Source organism: Eumetopias jubatus, unplaced genomic scaffold (assembly GCF_037043125.1).
Source record: "Eumetopias jubatus isolate StellerSeaLion01/CBP00866 unplaced genomic scaffold, mEumJub1_p1.0 scaffold_13, whole genome shotgun sequence".
Taxonomy (NCBI): Eukaryota; Metazoa; Chordata; class Mammalia; order Carnivora; family Otariidae; genus Eumetopias; species Eumetopias jubatus.
In genome coordinates, this window is record NW_028274819.1 from 107,970,619 (window position 1) to 107,984,040 (window position 13,422).

General features: G+C 39.8%; 1 protein-coding gene across 1 annotated transcript in view; it reads left to right on the plus strand.

Annotated features, from left to right (window-relative positions):
* Positions 1-277: 277 nt before the first annotated feature.
* Positions 278-13,422, plus strand: part of CUNH11orf65 (chromosome unknown C11orf65 homolog) — a 69,752-nt gene continuing 56,607 nt past the window's right edge. The window contains exon 1 of the mRNA XM_028105740.1: positions 278-345. The gene's annotated coding sequence lies outside the window, so the exon portion shown is untranslated. The remainder of the gene's footprint in view (positions 346-13,422) is intronic.

The window sequence follows — 13,422 nt, forward strand, 5'->3', positions numbered from 1 at the left end:
CCCACATCTTCAAAGTCATTGGTGGAAGTGACCAGACTTTGTAATAAGTTTAGCCCCAATTCGCAGAAGTTCACTTTGGTTTCCCTTTCGAAATCCTTTGCCTCAAAGCCATTAATAATCGCAGCGTGAGCTCACAGGTTCAGCTATAACGTTTTTTTCCGTTTGGGATCCCCTGGCGACCGAGGTGTGGGTGGAGGAAAGGGCAGGGCCTAGGGGGCGGTGCTAAGGGAGGCGGGGCTAGGGGCGGGGCCTCGAGGCGGGTCAGAACGGAAGTGGAGTCGCGTCCTTTCCGTCTGCCGTGTAACCGAAGAGTCCAGCCGAGCCCGGGCCCGCCGCGATTGACAGGTGAAGGGCACAGTGTCCCCTCCCTCTCTGCCAGTACCACAGCAGTTCCGCTCGCCTTTGTGGCGCCTGGTCTGAGCCTGTCCTTCTCCAGCGCCCTGAAGGCCCCCTGCCCTTGAGTTCCGCTCCCCAGCCCACCCCTTAGAAACGTCTGGTGTCCCGGAAGCCCTCCCCGCAGCGGCCTCCCGCTCCTGGCTTCCGGCACTGCCCACGACTGGCACCCCTCCCAGCCGCCGCTGTGGCTGGACGCGCTCCCTGTTGGTCCTGCCACATCCCGGTCCCCGCTCCGCGCACCTCCGCAGAGACTTGGTTTCTCCCCCTTGAGGCCGAGGGCGAAATAACTTTTTAACCCACCTCACCTTTTTTTTTTTTTCTGGGTTCGACTCATGACACGGTTTTCTGTCCTTTCATTGCGTTATTTGGAGCTGGAAAAGGGAAAAGCGTTCCTAAGCAGTATGTTAGTGTGGTCTGCCCTCCTCAGCCCTGGTATAAAGGACTACAAGGAAAAAAGGAAGAGCGAAATCACAAAACTGATAAAAAACGTCACAAAACACACTGATGTATTTACTAAAAGAAAGGAGGAAGTGTAGGTTCCGATCCCAGCAAATTAGCTTTAATACTCTTTCCCAGCTTTTATTTTTATTTTTTTAATTTTATTTTGTTATGTTAGTCACCATACACAGTACATTAGTTTTTGATGTAGTGTTCCACAATCCATTGTTTGTGCATGACACCCAGTGCTCCACGCAGAACGTGCCCTCCTTAACACCCATCACCAGGCTAACCCATCCCCCACCCCCTCCCCTCTAGAACCCTCAGTTTGTTTCTCAGAGTCCATCCTCTCTCATGGTTCGTCTCCCCCTCCGATTCCCCCCCCTTCATGTTTCCCTTCCTTCTCCTAATGTCCTCCTTGCTGTTCCTTATGTTCCACAAAGAAGTGAAACCATATGATAATTGACTTTCTCTGCTTGAGTTTATTTCACTTAGCATCATCTCCTCCAGTCCCATCCATGTTGATGTAGAAGTTGGGTATTCATCCTTTCTGACGGCTGAGTCATATTCCATTGTGTATATGGACCACGTCTTCTTTATCCATTCATCTGTTGAAGGGCATCTCGGCTCTCTCCACAGTTTGGCTATTGCAGACACTGCTGCTATGAACACTGGGGTGCATATGGCCCTTCTTTTCACTACATCTGTGTCTTTGGGGTAAATACTCAGGAGTGCAATCGCTGGGTCAGAGGGTAGTTGTATTTTCAAATTTTTGAGGCACCTCCACACTGTTTTCCGAAGTGGCTGTACCAACTTGCACTCCCACCAACAGTGTAAGAGGGTTCCCCTTTCTCCACAACCTCTCCAACATTTGTTTCTTGCCTTGCCAATTTTTGCCATTCTAACTGGTGTAAGGTGGTATCTCAGTGTGGTTTTTGATTTGAATTTCCCTGTCTTCTGCCTGTTTTGTGACTTGATTATTTGTTTTTTTGGGTGTTGAGTTTGAGAAGTTCTTTATAGATCTTGAATATCAGCCCTTTATCTGCAGTGTCATTTGCAAATATCTTCTCCCATTCTGTGGGTTGCCTCTTTGTTTTGTTGTCTGTTTCCTTTGCTGTGCAGAAGCTTTTTATCTTGATGAAGTCCCAAAAGTTCATTTTTGCTTTTGTTTCCCTTGCCTTTGGAGATGTATCTTGAAAGAACTTGCTGTGGCCAGTGTCGAAGGGTTACTGTCTATGTTCTCCTCTAGGATTTTGATGAATTCCTGTCTCACATTGAGGTCTTTCATCCATTTTGATTTTATCTTTGTGTAGGGTGTTAGAGAATGGTCGCGTTTCATTCTTCTGTATATAGCTGTCCAATTTTCCCAGCACCATTTATTGAAGAGACTGTCTTTTTTCCGTTGCATATTTTTTCCCACTTTGTTGAAGATTATTTGACCATAGAGTTGAGGTTCCATATCTGGGCTCTCTATTCTGTTCCATTGGTCTATATGTCTGTTTTTGTGCCAGTACCATGCAGTCTCGGTGATCACTGCTTTGTAATATAGCTTGAAATAGGGCAACGTGATGCCCCCAGCTTTGTTTTTCTTTTTCGACATTTCCTTGGCGATTCAGGGTCTTTTCTGATTCCATACAAATTTTAGGATTGTTTGTTCCAGCACTTTGAAAAATGTCATTGGAATTTTGATCGGGATGGCATTGAAGGTATAGATTGCTCTGGGCAGCATAGACATTTTAACAATGTTTATTCTTCCCATCCATGAGCATGGAATGTTTTTCCATCTTTTTGTGTCTTCTTCAATTTCTTTCATGAGTGTTCTGTAGTCCCTAGAGTATAGATACTTTACCTCTTTGGTTAGGTTTATTCTGAGGTATCTTATGGTTTTTGGTGCTATTGTAAATGGAATCATTTCTCTAATTTCTCGTTCTACAGTTGCGTTGTTAGTGTATAAGAAAGCAACTGATTTCTGTGCATTGATTTTGTATCCTGCCACATTACTGAATTGCTGTATGAGTTCTAGTAATTTGGGGGTGGAGTCTCTTGGGTTTTCCACATTTATCATCTGCAAAGAGAGAGAGTTTGACTTCTTCTTTGCCAATTTGAATACCTTTTATTTCTTTTTGTTGTCTGATTGCTGTTGCCAGGACTTCTAGTAACTATGTTGAACAATAGTGGTGAGAGTGGGCATCCTTGACGTGTTCCTGATCTTAAGGGAAAGGCTCTCAGCTTTTCCCTATTGAGAATGATATTTGCTTTGGGTTTTTCATAGATGTATTTTATGAACTTGAGGACATGTTCCCTCTATCCCTATACTCTGAAGAGCTTTAATCAGGAAAGGATGCTGTATTTTGTCAAATGCTTTTTCTGCATCAATTGAGAGGCCCATATGGTTCTTCTTTCTCCTCTTATTAATGTGTTCTATCACATTGATTGATTTGTGAATGTTGAACCACCCTCACATCCAGGGGATAAATCCCACTTGGTCGTGGTGGATGATCCTTTTAATGTATTGTTGGATCCTATTAGGATTTTGTTGAGGATTTTGGAATCCATATACATCAGGGCTATTGGTCTGAAATTCTCCTTTTTGATGGGGTCTTTGCCTGGTTTGGGGATTAAGGTAATGCTGGGCTCATAGAATGAGTCTGGAAGCTTTCCTTCTGTTTCTATTTTTTGAAACAGCTTCAGGAGAATAGGTGTTATTTCTTCTTTGAATGTTTGGTAGAATTCCCCAGGGAATCCATCAGGCCCTGGACTCTTGTTTTCTGGGAGGTTTTTGATCACTGCTTCAATCTCGTTACTGGTTATTGGCCTATTCAGGTTGTCGATTTCTTCCTGTTTCAGTCTTGGGAGTTTATAGGTTTCCAGGAAGGCATCTATTTCTTCCAGTTGCTCAATTTATTGGCATATAGTTGTTGATAATAATTTCCAATAATTGTTTCTATTTCCTTGGTGTTAGTTATGATCTCTCCCCTTTCATTCATATTTTTATTAATTTGGGTCCTTTCTCTTTTCTTTTGTATAACTCTGGCCAGTGGTTTTTTGATCTTACTAATTCTTTCAAAGAACCAGCTTCTAGTTCCGTTGATCTGATCTACTGTGTTTCTGGTTTCTAATTCATTGATCTCTGTTCTGATCCTAATTATTTCTCTTCTAATGCATGGCTTAGGCATTGTTTGTTGCTTTTTCTCCAGTTCTTTAAGGTGTAAAGTTAGTTGGTGAATGCGGGATTTTTCTATTCTTTTTCAGTGAGGCTTGGATGGCTATGTATTTCCCCCTTAGGACCTTGCATAGGTTTTGGACCGATGTGTTTTCGTTCTCATTGGTTTCCATGAATTGTTTAAGTTCTTGGATTTCCTGATTGCCCCAAACATTCTTGAGCAGAGTGGTCTTTAGCTTCCAAGTGTTTGAATTTCTTCCAAATTTTTTCTTGTGATTGAGTTCCAGTTTTAAAGCATTATGGTCTGAGAATCTCAGTCTTTTGGTATCGGTTGAGATCTGATTTGTGACGAATTATGTGGTCTATTCTGGAGAAAGTTCCATGTGAGCTCGAGAAGAATGAGTATTCTGTTGTTTTAGGGTGGAGTGTTCTGTATATATCTGTGAGGTCCATCTGGTCCAGTGTGTCATTCAAAGCTCTTGTTTCTTTGTTGATTTTCTGCTTAGATGATCTGTCTATTGCTGAGAGTGGAGCATTGAGGTCTCCTACAATTAATGTATTATCATTAACATGACTATTTTGGTTAACAGCTGGCTTATGTATTTGGATGCTCCCCTGTTGGGGGCATAGATATTTACAATTGTAGATCCTCTGGTTGGATAGACCCTTTAAGAATGATATAGTGTCCTTCTGTGTCTCTAACTACAGTCTTTAGCTTAAAATCTTATTTGTCTGATATAAGAATTGCTATCCCAACTTTCTTTTGAGGTCCATTGGCATGGAAGATGGATCTCCATCCCTTCATTTTCAGTCTAGATGTATCTTTAGGTTCAAAATGAGTCTCTTGTAGACAGCATATGGATGGGTCCTGTCTTTTTATTCAATCTGCAACCCTGTGCCATTTTATGGGAGCATTTAGGCTGTTCACATTGAGAGTGATTATTGAAAGATATGAATTTATTGTCATCATGTTGCCTGAGAAGTCCTTGTTTCTATAGATTGTCTCTGTAAATTTCTGTTCTATATCACTCTTGGGGTCTTTCTCCTTTTGTAGAACCCCTCCCCTTAATATATCTTGCAGGCCCAGCTTAGTGGTCACATATTCTTTCAGTTTCTGCCGGTCCTGGAAGCTCTGCATCTCTCCATCCATTCTAAATGACAGCCTTGCTGGATAAAGTATTCTTGGATAAAGTATTCTTGGCTGCATGTTCTTCTCGTTTGGTACCCTCAATATGTCTTGCCAGCCCTTTCTGGCTTGCCAGGTCTCTGTGGATAGGTCTGACATTATTCTGATGTTCCTCCCTCCGTTTGTAAGGAATCTCTTCCCCCTAACTGCCCTTAAGATGGTTTCCTTGGTTCTAAGATTTGTGAGTTTTACTAATACGTGCTGGGTGTTGGCCTGTTTTCCTTGGTCTTGGGAGGGGTCCTCTCTGCCTCTAGGACACGAATGTTTGTTTCATTCCCCAGATTAGGGAAGTCCTCAGCTACAATTTGCTCAGATATATCTTCTCGTCCTCTCTCTCTCTCCACCCCCTCAGGGATCCCAATAATTCTGACATTGGAACGTTTCATGGAGTCACTTATTTCTCTAATTCTGTTTCCATGGATTTTTAGCTGTTTTTCCCAGGCCTCCTCTTTTTCCTTCTTTTCTATCGATTTGTTTCTAGATCACTAATTCGTTCTTCTGCCTCACTTACCCTAGCTGTTAGAGTACCTAGATTAGATTGGATCTCATTGATAGCATTTTTAAGTTCTGCCAGTTTAGCTTTCATTTCTGCCCTTAGAGACTCTATGTTGCCATTAATCGATTTCTCCATTGTAGCCATCATCTTCATAACTGTTACCGTGAAGTCCATTTCCTACATCTTGATTATATCTGTATCCATCTGTGAATCTGTGGCAGAAGTCACAGTCTCTGATTCTTTCCTATTTTGGGGGTTCCTCCTCCTAGTCATTCTGTTGAGGGGTGGTTGAAGGAATGTATAGAGTCCAAATTGTTGAGCACTACCCAAGCAAGATGCACCTGTTTTGTAGGGACCTTAGGGTTGTCAGCCTCGGGGTGGGGGGGATGGGCTCAGTGAAAACTGTTTTCTTTTGGGCTTTTGTTCTCTGGCAGCTTTACCTTGTGGTTTTCCACGTCTCTTCCGAGAGTCAGAGCACAAGAGACCATTTCCAACCCTCTGCCTCAGAACAGAGATCACAGTCTGTTCTTCAGTGAGTTCTCCAGGCCACAGTATCTGCATTTCTATCTGTGCTGCTATAAACTGCAGTGTCCTGGGTTGTGCACCCCTCAGCAGCGTTCCCAGTCCTCGGCTCCACGTTGAGGCACGTCTCTGCCCTTTGTGCTTCTAAAACCCCCAGCCGTCCCCAGTTCACATGCATGGCCCTGCCACTCCGGGTTTCCGGCCCCGGGGGGCTTCCCTAAAGTCCTTTCCCCACTGCTATCGGTCTGCGAGTCTGTGCCCCATCCCCAGCGCAGGAGGCTTTTGCTCACCAGCAGTGTAGGATCCCAATGGCTGGCTCCCCCTTCTGTTTATCTTCCAATATGTGCCTGCGCAATCACGGCTGCCTGCTTCATACCTCGAAACCAACCACCTGTGATATTCTGTTTGTAGAGATCCAGATCAATCTTCTTACATCTCAGGCTGATTTCGTGGGTGTTCAGAGTGGTCTTGTAGATATCCAGCTCAATTCAGGGGACCAGTTGGAATAGGGTCCCCTACTCCTCCGCCATCTTTTCTGAGTCCTTGGTTCACTCTTTAGACTGCCCCCCAACATGCATCCCCTTTTCCCTTCTGGACACAGACTAGCCCACTCTTTCCCAGCTTTTAAAGTAAGTGGTACTGAGAATTCAAAGACTTATCTTGGGGGCTTTTTCTTATGAAGATAAAAGATCAGCGGAGCCGTAATCTATTAAAATAAAAATTATTGGTTTGAGATAGATAAAAAAAAATCTTCCATTTCTGAATCTGCAAGTGGAACCTGGATGTAGTAAATTCCTTCATTACTTGAGCAGTGGTTCAATGGTACTTTTTAGGATCTTACAAATGAAGCAGTGTTTTCACGTTGGTTAATTTAGAGCCTCATAATAACCCTGTGAAACTGGTGTCCCTGCTCATTTATGCCACCAACTGTCCCTACCCGCTCTCTTCTCTGGACTGTGTTCTCTTAAACCTACTCAAAAGACTTCCACCCTTCAATTAATGCCTCTCTGGCACCTTTATTTTCTCCCTCACTATGGGATCATACCTAACAACATCTTAATATGCTTTAATGTTTCTCATATTTAAAAAAACACCCCTGGAGTCCGTTCTTGCCCACCAGCTGTTGCTCTGTAACTCTGCTTCTAAGCAGGTGTTATTGTACTTACTGTCTCGACTTTGCCTTCTTCTTAACCCATGCCAGGCTTTCTTCCTTGCTACTCTGCTGTAAACAGTACTTAATAAGGTTACCAGTGAGTTTATCTGGCCAAATCTAGTTCTTTATTCTCAATTTACTTGACCTTCCTTGTGCATTTGACACAACTGAGCACATACTCTTTCTTGAAATATGCAGAATATCATCATTCCTCAGTGATGTGAGTGACTTGTTTCTGAATCAGGTTAATGTTGAATACTGAAAGATACTGTGTCAGGATTTTGTGCTTCCCGTAATGTAATGGTAATATACACGGCATGTGTATAAATGTAGTGTCCGTTAATATTTTCACCATCACTTTCTTCAGTCTAGACAACCAGCAAAACAGTAAATCAAGACCTGATTTGTACTGTTTGTCAATTTTTGAGATGAAAATACCCTGGCCTTGGGGAATTTCAAGATACCAAAGTGACCTCCAGTATTGGGAAGAAATGTGCCCTCCTGTTGGTACAGTAAAGGAGAGAGACAACAAAGGGGAATTTGTGTCTCACTTTTAGGCAGATGGGGAGGGTAGAGAGCTTTTCATGCATTTGTTTTCTAGATTGCCTTTAGCTCAAAATAATCCTTATGCCAAACTGGCATATTTTAAGGTGGTACATTATGATCCCCTATAATAGTATGATAAATAGTAGGTGATAAATTTTTAGTGTTTATTACCTTTATTTTATTTATTTGTAAGCTTAAATATTTTTTAGTAATCACTGTGTTTAAAAACTAGCTTATAAAATTCTTGAAAATTTAAATTTTGGTTCCACTCAGCTAATACAAGCCAGCTGTGGTGCACCATCCAAACCAGAAGTTTGTAGTCATTTCCCATATAATTATAGTACAGTGCCTGCCTACCTCTTTGACCTTTTCCCCATACTTCTGCCTCTTCTCTAAGCTCCAACAACACTGCTTTCCTTCTTTCAGCCACTTGAACACACAAACCTCCTTATCTCAGAGTGTTTTTATCTTCTATTCCCTGTGCCTAGAACTCTCGTCTACAATTTTCCTGTAGTTGCTGCTTTGCATCATGAAAATCAACGTCTCCTCAGTAGAGAGGCCTTTGCTGACTACTTGTGCTAACATAGCCCTGATCGTTCTTTATCCCACCGTTCTGTTTTATCTTCTTTATTGCACATGTAGTTCTTTAGGTTTTTAACTCCATATTTTATTTTATGTTATCTTAGTTTTAATTTCAATCTTAGTTTTAATTTCAAGTAGGCTCCGCAATCCATGTAGGGCTCGAACTCATAATCCTGAGATTAAACATTGCATGCTCTACCAACTGAGCCAGCCAGTTTTCTGGCTACACAGAAATATCTTTTTCTTTAAACATCAAGTATTTTCTCCATATTTTAAATAACATATTATTCTATTCTTGATTTGTTTTAGATGTAGTTATTATCTGATAATTTTCTATAATACAAACCTCTTACACCAAAGTGCCACAACACACATATATACTTACACACACTCATCCTCTCCCCTCGTCTTCCTAATTAAAACAACAGAGAAATCCTGCCATAATACTAAGTTGGATTCAGAAATTTAATTGCATACAATATAACATTGATTTAATCCAAAGTAACTAAATATCCAGGGTCAGTCTACTTTGGAGACAGAAGCTAGTCAGCAATCATGTTACATCCAAATTGATATCATCACGGGTGATATTATCATAGAGTATGTAATTACAGGGTATTACTATTGTAACACATATTGGTAGAGTTAATACTAATATATACATAGTATGACTGCATAATTATTCATGGATGAGCCAGAGCAAGCTTAGTTTTTTTGTTTCCTTTTGCCCCCCTTCAGAATGATACTTAAAGAAACACAAGTGAGGTCATGTTATTGCTCTGGTATAACCATCCAATAGCTACCCATCACACTTAAAGTTCTCACTTTTCAAATGGAAGGTCCTGTGGGATCTGTGGTACCACTACCTCTCTACTTTGATCTCCTACCTCTTCTCTTTGGCTATAGTCACACTGGCCTTCTTCCTGTTCCAGGCTCCTATTTCTGTGTCTTCACTTTTGCTCTTCTATCTGCCTACAAAGTTCTTCAGGTATGTGAATGGCTCCCTCCATTTCATTCAGCTTTGTGCTCAAAACAATAATAAATTAATATAATATGGAAAATGTTTAGCCTTCTCTTCAATAAGTATTCAAAACAGTTTTTAATTGCTGTATGATATTAATGAAATGTTAAAGTCTGCCTCTCATTAACAACACCCACCCTACTAAACCCCATCCAAACAAGGAGACTGAAGTCAGAGTAAGAACTCAAGCAAGATTAAGATCCTCACAATTGGTGTCTGGTATATGTACAAGGGTATCATCTATTGTTGTTACAGATGCCAGTTTCTAGAGTGTTAAGCACAAAATCAGCTGAATGTAACTCCTGGGCCTGATCCTAAGACTAAACTTTAGAGCAATTTTCAGTGGTGAGGAAGCTTTTAAAAATTTGTTTCCAATATGTGGGCCATTACTTTAATAACGTAAAAGTGACTTACTAGAGAAAGGAAAGCAAATAACAGAGATGTACCATACAAACTAGAATCCCACTGATGGTGTGTTTGTGTACCACAGCAGTGTCAAATTGCTGCAAGACTTTCTGACTACTCTCAGTTTCTTTATTTCATCTGGTAACATGCCAATTCAGACTGGCATAGGTCTGTGAGCCACACTCACAGTAGCACAGCTCTTAGAGATCCACCTGCAGAAGATCCACCCTGACCCCTTTTGGGTCAAGCCTGCAATGAGTTGTCCTGCTGATGACCAACTCATTTTTTAAAAAACGCTTCTTATTATTCAAGTAATATATGTTCATTGTAGAAGTAAGCAAAATAACCATTTAAAATTCTTTCTTAATTCTATCACCACTGTTAACATTCAAACTCATACATACATAGTTATACACATGTGTGCACATACCCACATATGTCACTTTATACCTTTAATCACTGAGCATTGATAACAGATTATCACAGTTTAATTACCGGAGAGATTATTAATAGATCCACAATAGTCCTTATGTCTGATTTATGTTTAGTTTTTCATTTTTGTAAAACCTAGAAAGGAAGCATTCATAGTTTATACATGTTTATACAATGTAAATTGATCAGTGTTTGAGGAGAGGATGGCAGTACCAAATTTTAATGTGCATACTCCATTCCTTTTATTTATTTTTTTAAGATTATTTGTTAGCAGGAGGAGAGGCAGAGGGGCAGGGAGAGAGAGTATCTCAAGCAGACTCCCCTCTGAGCAGTAGAGCCCAACTTGGGGCTCCATCTCACAACCCTGTAATCATGACCTGAGCCAAAACCAAGAGTTGGATGCTTAACCAACTGAGCCACCCAGGAGCACCCCCGCTTCCTTCTTTAAATGCAGTTGTATATATTTGAACTACATGTACATCATAAAACCAAAACCACACAGTATGAAAGAGTAGATGGGAATAAAACCTCCTTTTTATTCCTATCCAACAAAAATGGTTGTACATGTACCCAAATATATGTATAAGAATAGTCATTTTGTAATTGTAACAGCAAAAAATAGAAACAATCTATTCAATACTGTTCAGTACTAAAGAGTAAATAAATTATGGTGTATCCAGGAATACTGTGCAACTATAAAGAGTGAGGAAATATGCATTAACATGGAAAAGTCTTCCAACACATACTGTTAAGTAAAGAAAGCAGAAAATATGTATAGTTTCATCACACTGATGAAAACAAACCTATGTGTAGTGTGTGTGTGTGTACATATGTATATATGGGTGTACATGTATACATATATATACATTTAAATTTTAAATATATAAGAAAAGATCTGGAAGAGTCACACATCTATTAATGGATAAAGTTAACCTTTGAAGAGAGGACTGGTCTAGAAGAAATGGAGATGGAGGATTTTAACTTTTACTCTATTCTATATTTGAAACTTTTACTATAAGAATGTATGTGTGTCATTTATATAACTTTTAAAGTAACTAAATCTAGACAGTAGTATAAATAATTTTGGATTTTAAACAGTAAGAAGATATTAAATAAGGAATGATATTTACACATTCTTCTAATGCCTTTTAAATATTGCCCTAATGCTATGTTTATTTGTGAATAACCAAATATCTGTATTCTGTATTTTGACCAGTGAAAAAGAACATGGACAGGAAAACATGAGTAATGAATCAAGGTGACCACTATTTCAAAATTCAGTATAATTATTTTTCTATTTTTTTCTCACGTTTCAAAGTTGAAATTTTTGTATGATTTTTTAAAATGATGATAAATCACAGATGGCAAAGTTATCATCTGTATTTATTTCTCTTAATGATAGAAATAGGGACAGTATCCTTAAAAATTATTAAAGCTGATTATCACACTATTCAAAAAGAAAACTTTTTTTTCCCTTAAGTGTCCTGAAATACACTGATAAACTATACTTCATTTCTTCTCCACCTTCTGGCTAAGAAGAGTGTATCTCAAAATACTATCCTTTGACACAAATTAGCAAACATTGTAAGCCCCAAATATTCCTTACTATAATTTGCGCGAATAGTTATCTGTAAATTGTGATAATGAATTGCTTAAAATGTTGTTACATCACTTTTTAAACCAGAACAGTGTACATGGATAGTTCCTATTTTTAAAAATTGTTTGTATTATAATAAAAGATACATTGCATTGAGTAGTTACAGTACTCGATGCTTCACCTGTATTACCTAATTTAATCCTCCTAATTCTATGAGATAGGTACTATGTATGAGTCCCCATATTTCACAGATGAGGAACTGAAGTTGAAGTAAGTTAAATAACTTACTCAAGATCACCCAGCTAAGTATGAGGTAGAATTTTTTTAAATATTTAAACCCCCATGGAGCGCCTGGGTGGCTCAGTGGTTAAGTGTCTGCCTTCTGCTCAGGTCATGAGCCCCGCATTGGCCTCCCCCACTCAGCGGGGTGTCTGCTTCTCCCTCTGACTCTCCCTGCTCTTTTTTTTTTTTAAAGATTTTATTTATTTATTTGAGAGAGAATGAGAGACAGCACGAGAGGGAAGAGGCTCAGAGGGAGAAGCAGACTCCCTGCTGAGCAGGGAGCCCGATGTGGGACTCGATTCCGGGACTCCAGGATCATGACCTGAGCCGAAGGCAGTCGCTTAACCAACTGAGCCACCGAGGCGCCCTGACTCTCCCAGCTCTTGTACTTTCTCTCTCTCGGTGTCTCTCAAGTAAATAAAATCTTAAAAAAAAAAAAAATTTAAATCCCCATGTATCTCACTTTAGACCCACAGACTTAACCTCTATCCCCATGCCTCCTATAGTATTAAAACTATTTGAAGAGAAAGAAAAAAATCATACATTGTTTTTCATAGAGCATCTTCTCCCTATTGTTAAAAATATCAATTTTTTTAAAACTCAACAATATATACAGTCAGGAAGAAAACATCTCTAGTTTTGTTTTTGTTTTTTTATTTTTTAGGTTTTTTTTTAAGATTTTATTTATTTGACAGAGACATAGCGAGAGAGGGAACATAAGCAGGGGGAGTTGGGAGATGGAGAAGCAGGCTTCCCGCTGAGCAGGGAGCCCAATACGGGACTCGATCCCAGGACACTGGGATCGTGACCTGAGCCAAAGGCAGACGCTTAACGACTGAGCCACCCAGGCACTCCGTCTTTAGTTTTAAGCTTGAAAATAAACATCAAGAGAAAATAAGAAAGAAAATTTTTTTTCTTTAATTTTTCCTATAAATGGCATATCTGGTAGAGAATTTTTCTCTTTGGTCTTTGTCTCTCTAAATACAATGCGTGTATTAGTTAATGTCTGTTATATATTTAAATACTTAAGGGATTGGGAATTTATAAATCCTTATAAATTTCACATTTTACGAGCAACAGTTCAGGATTTTAAAATTTGGGGCAGAATTTATTCACTTAGTTTGGACTACGATAAAGCATCTCAGAACCGTATTGCTGTTATAAATGTAATGGATAACAATATACTGTGAAGTATTAGTAACA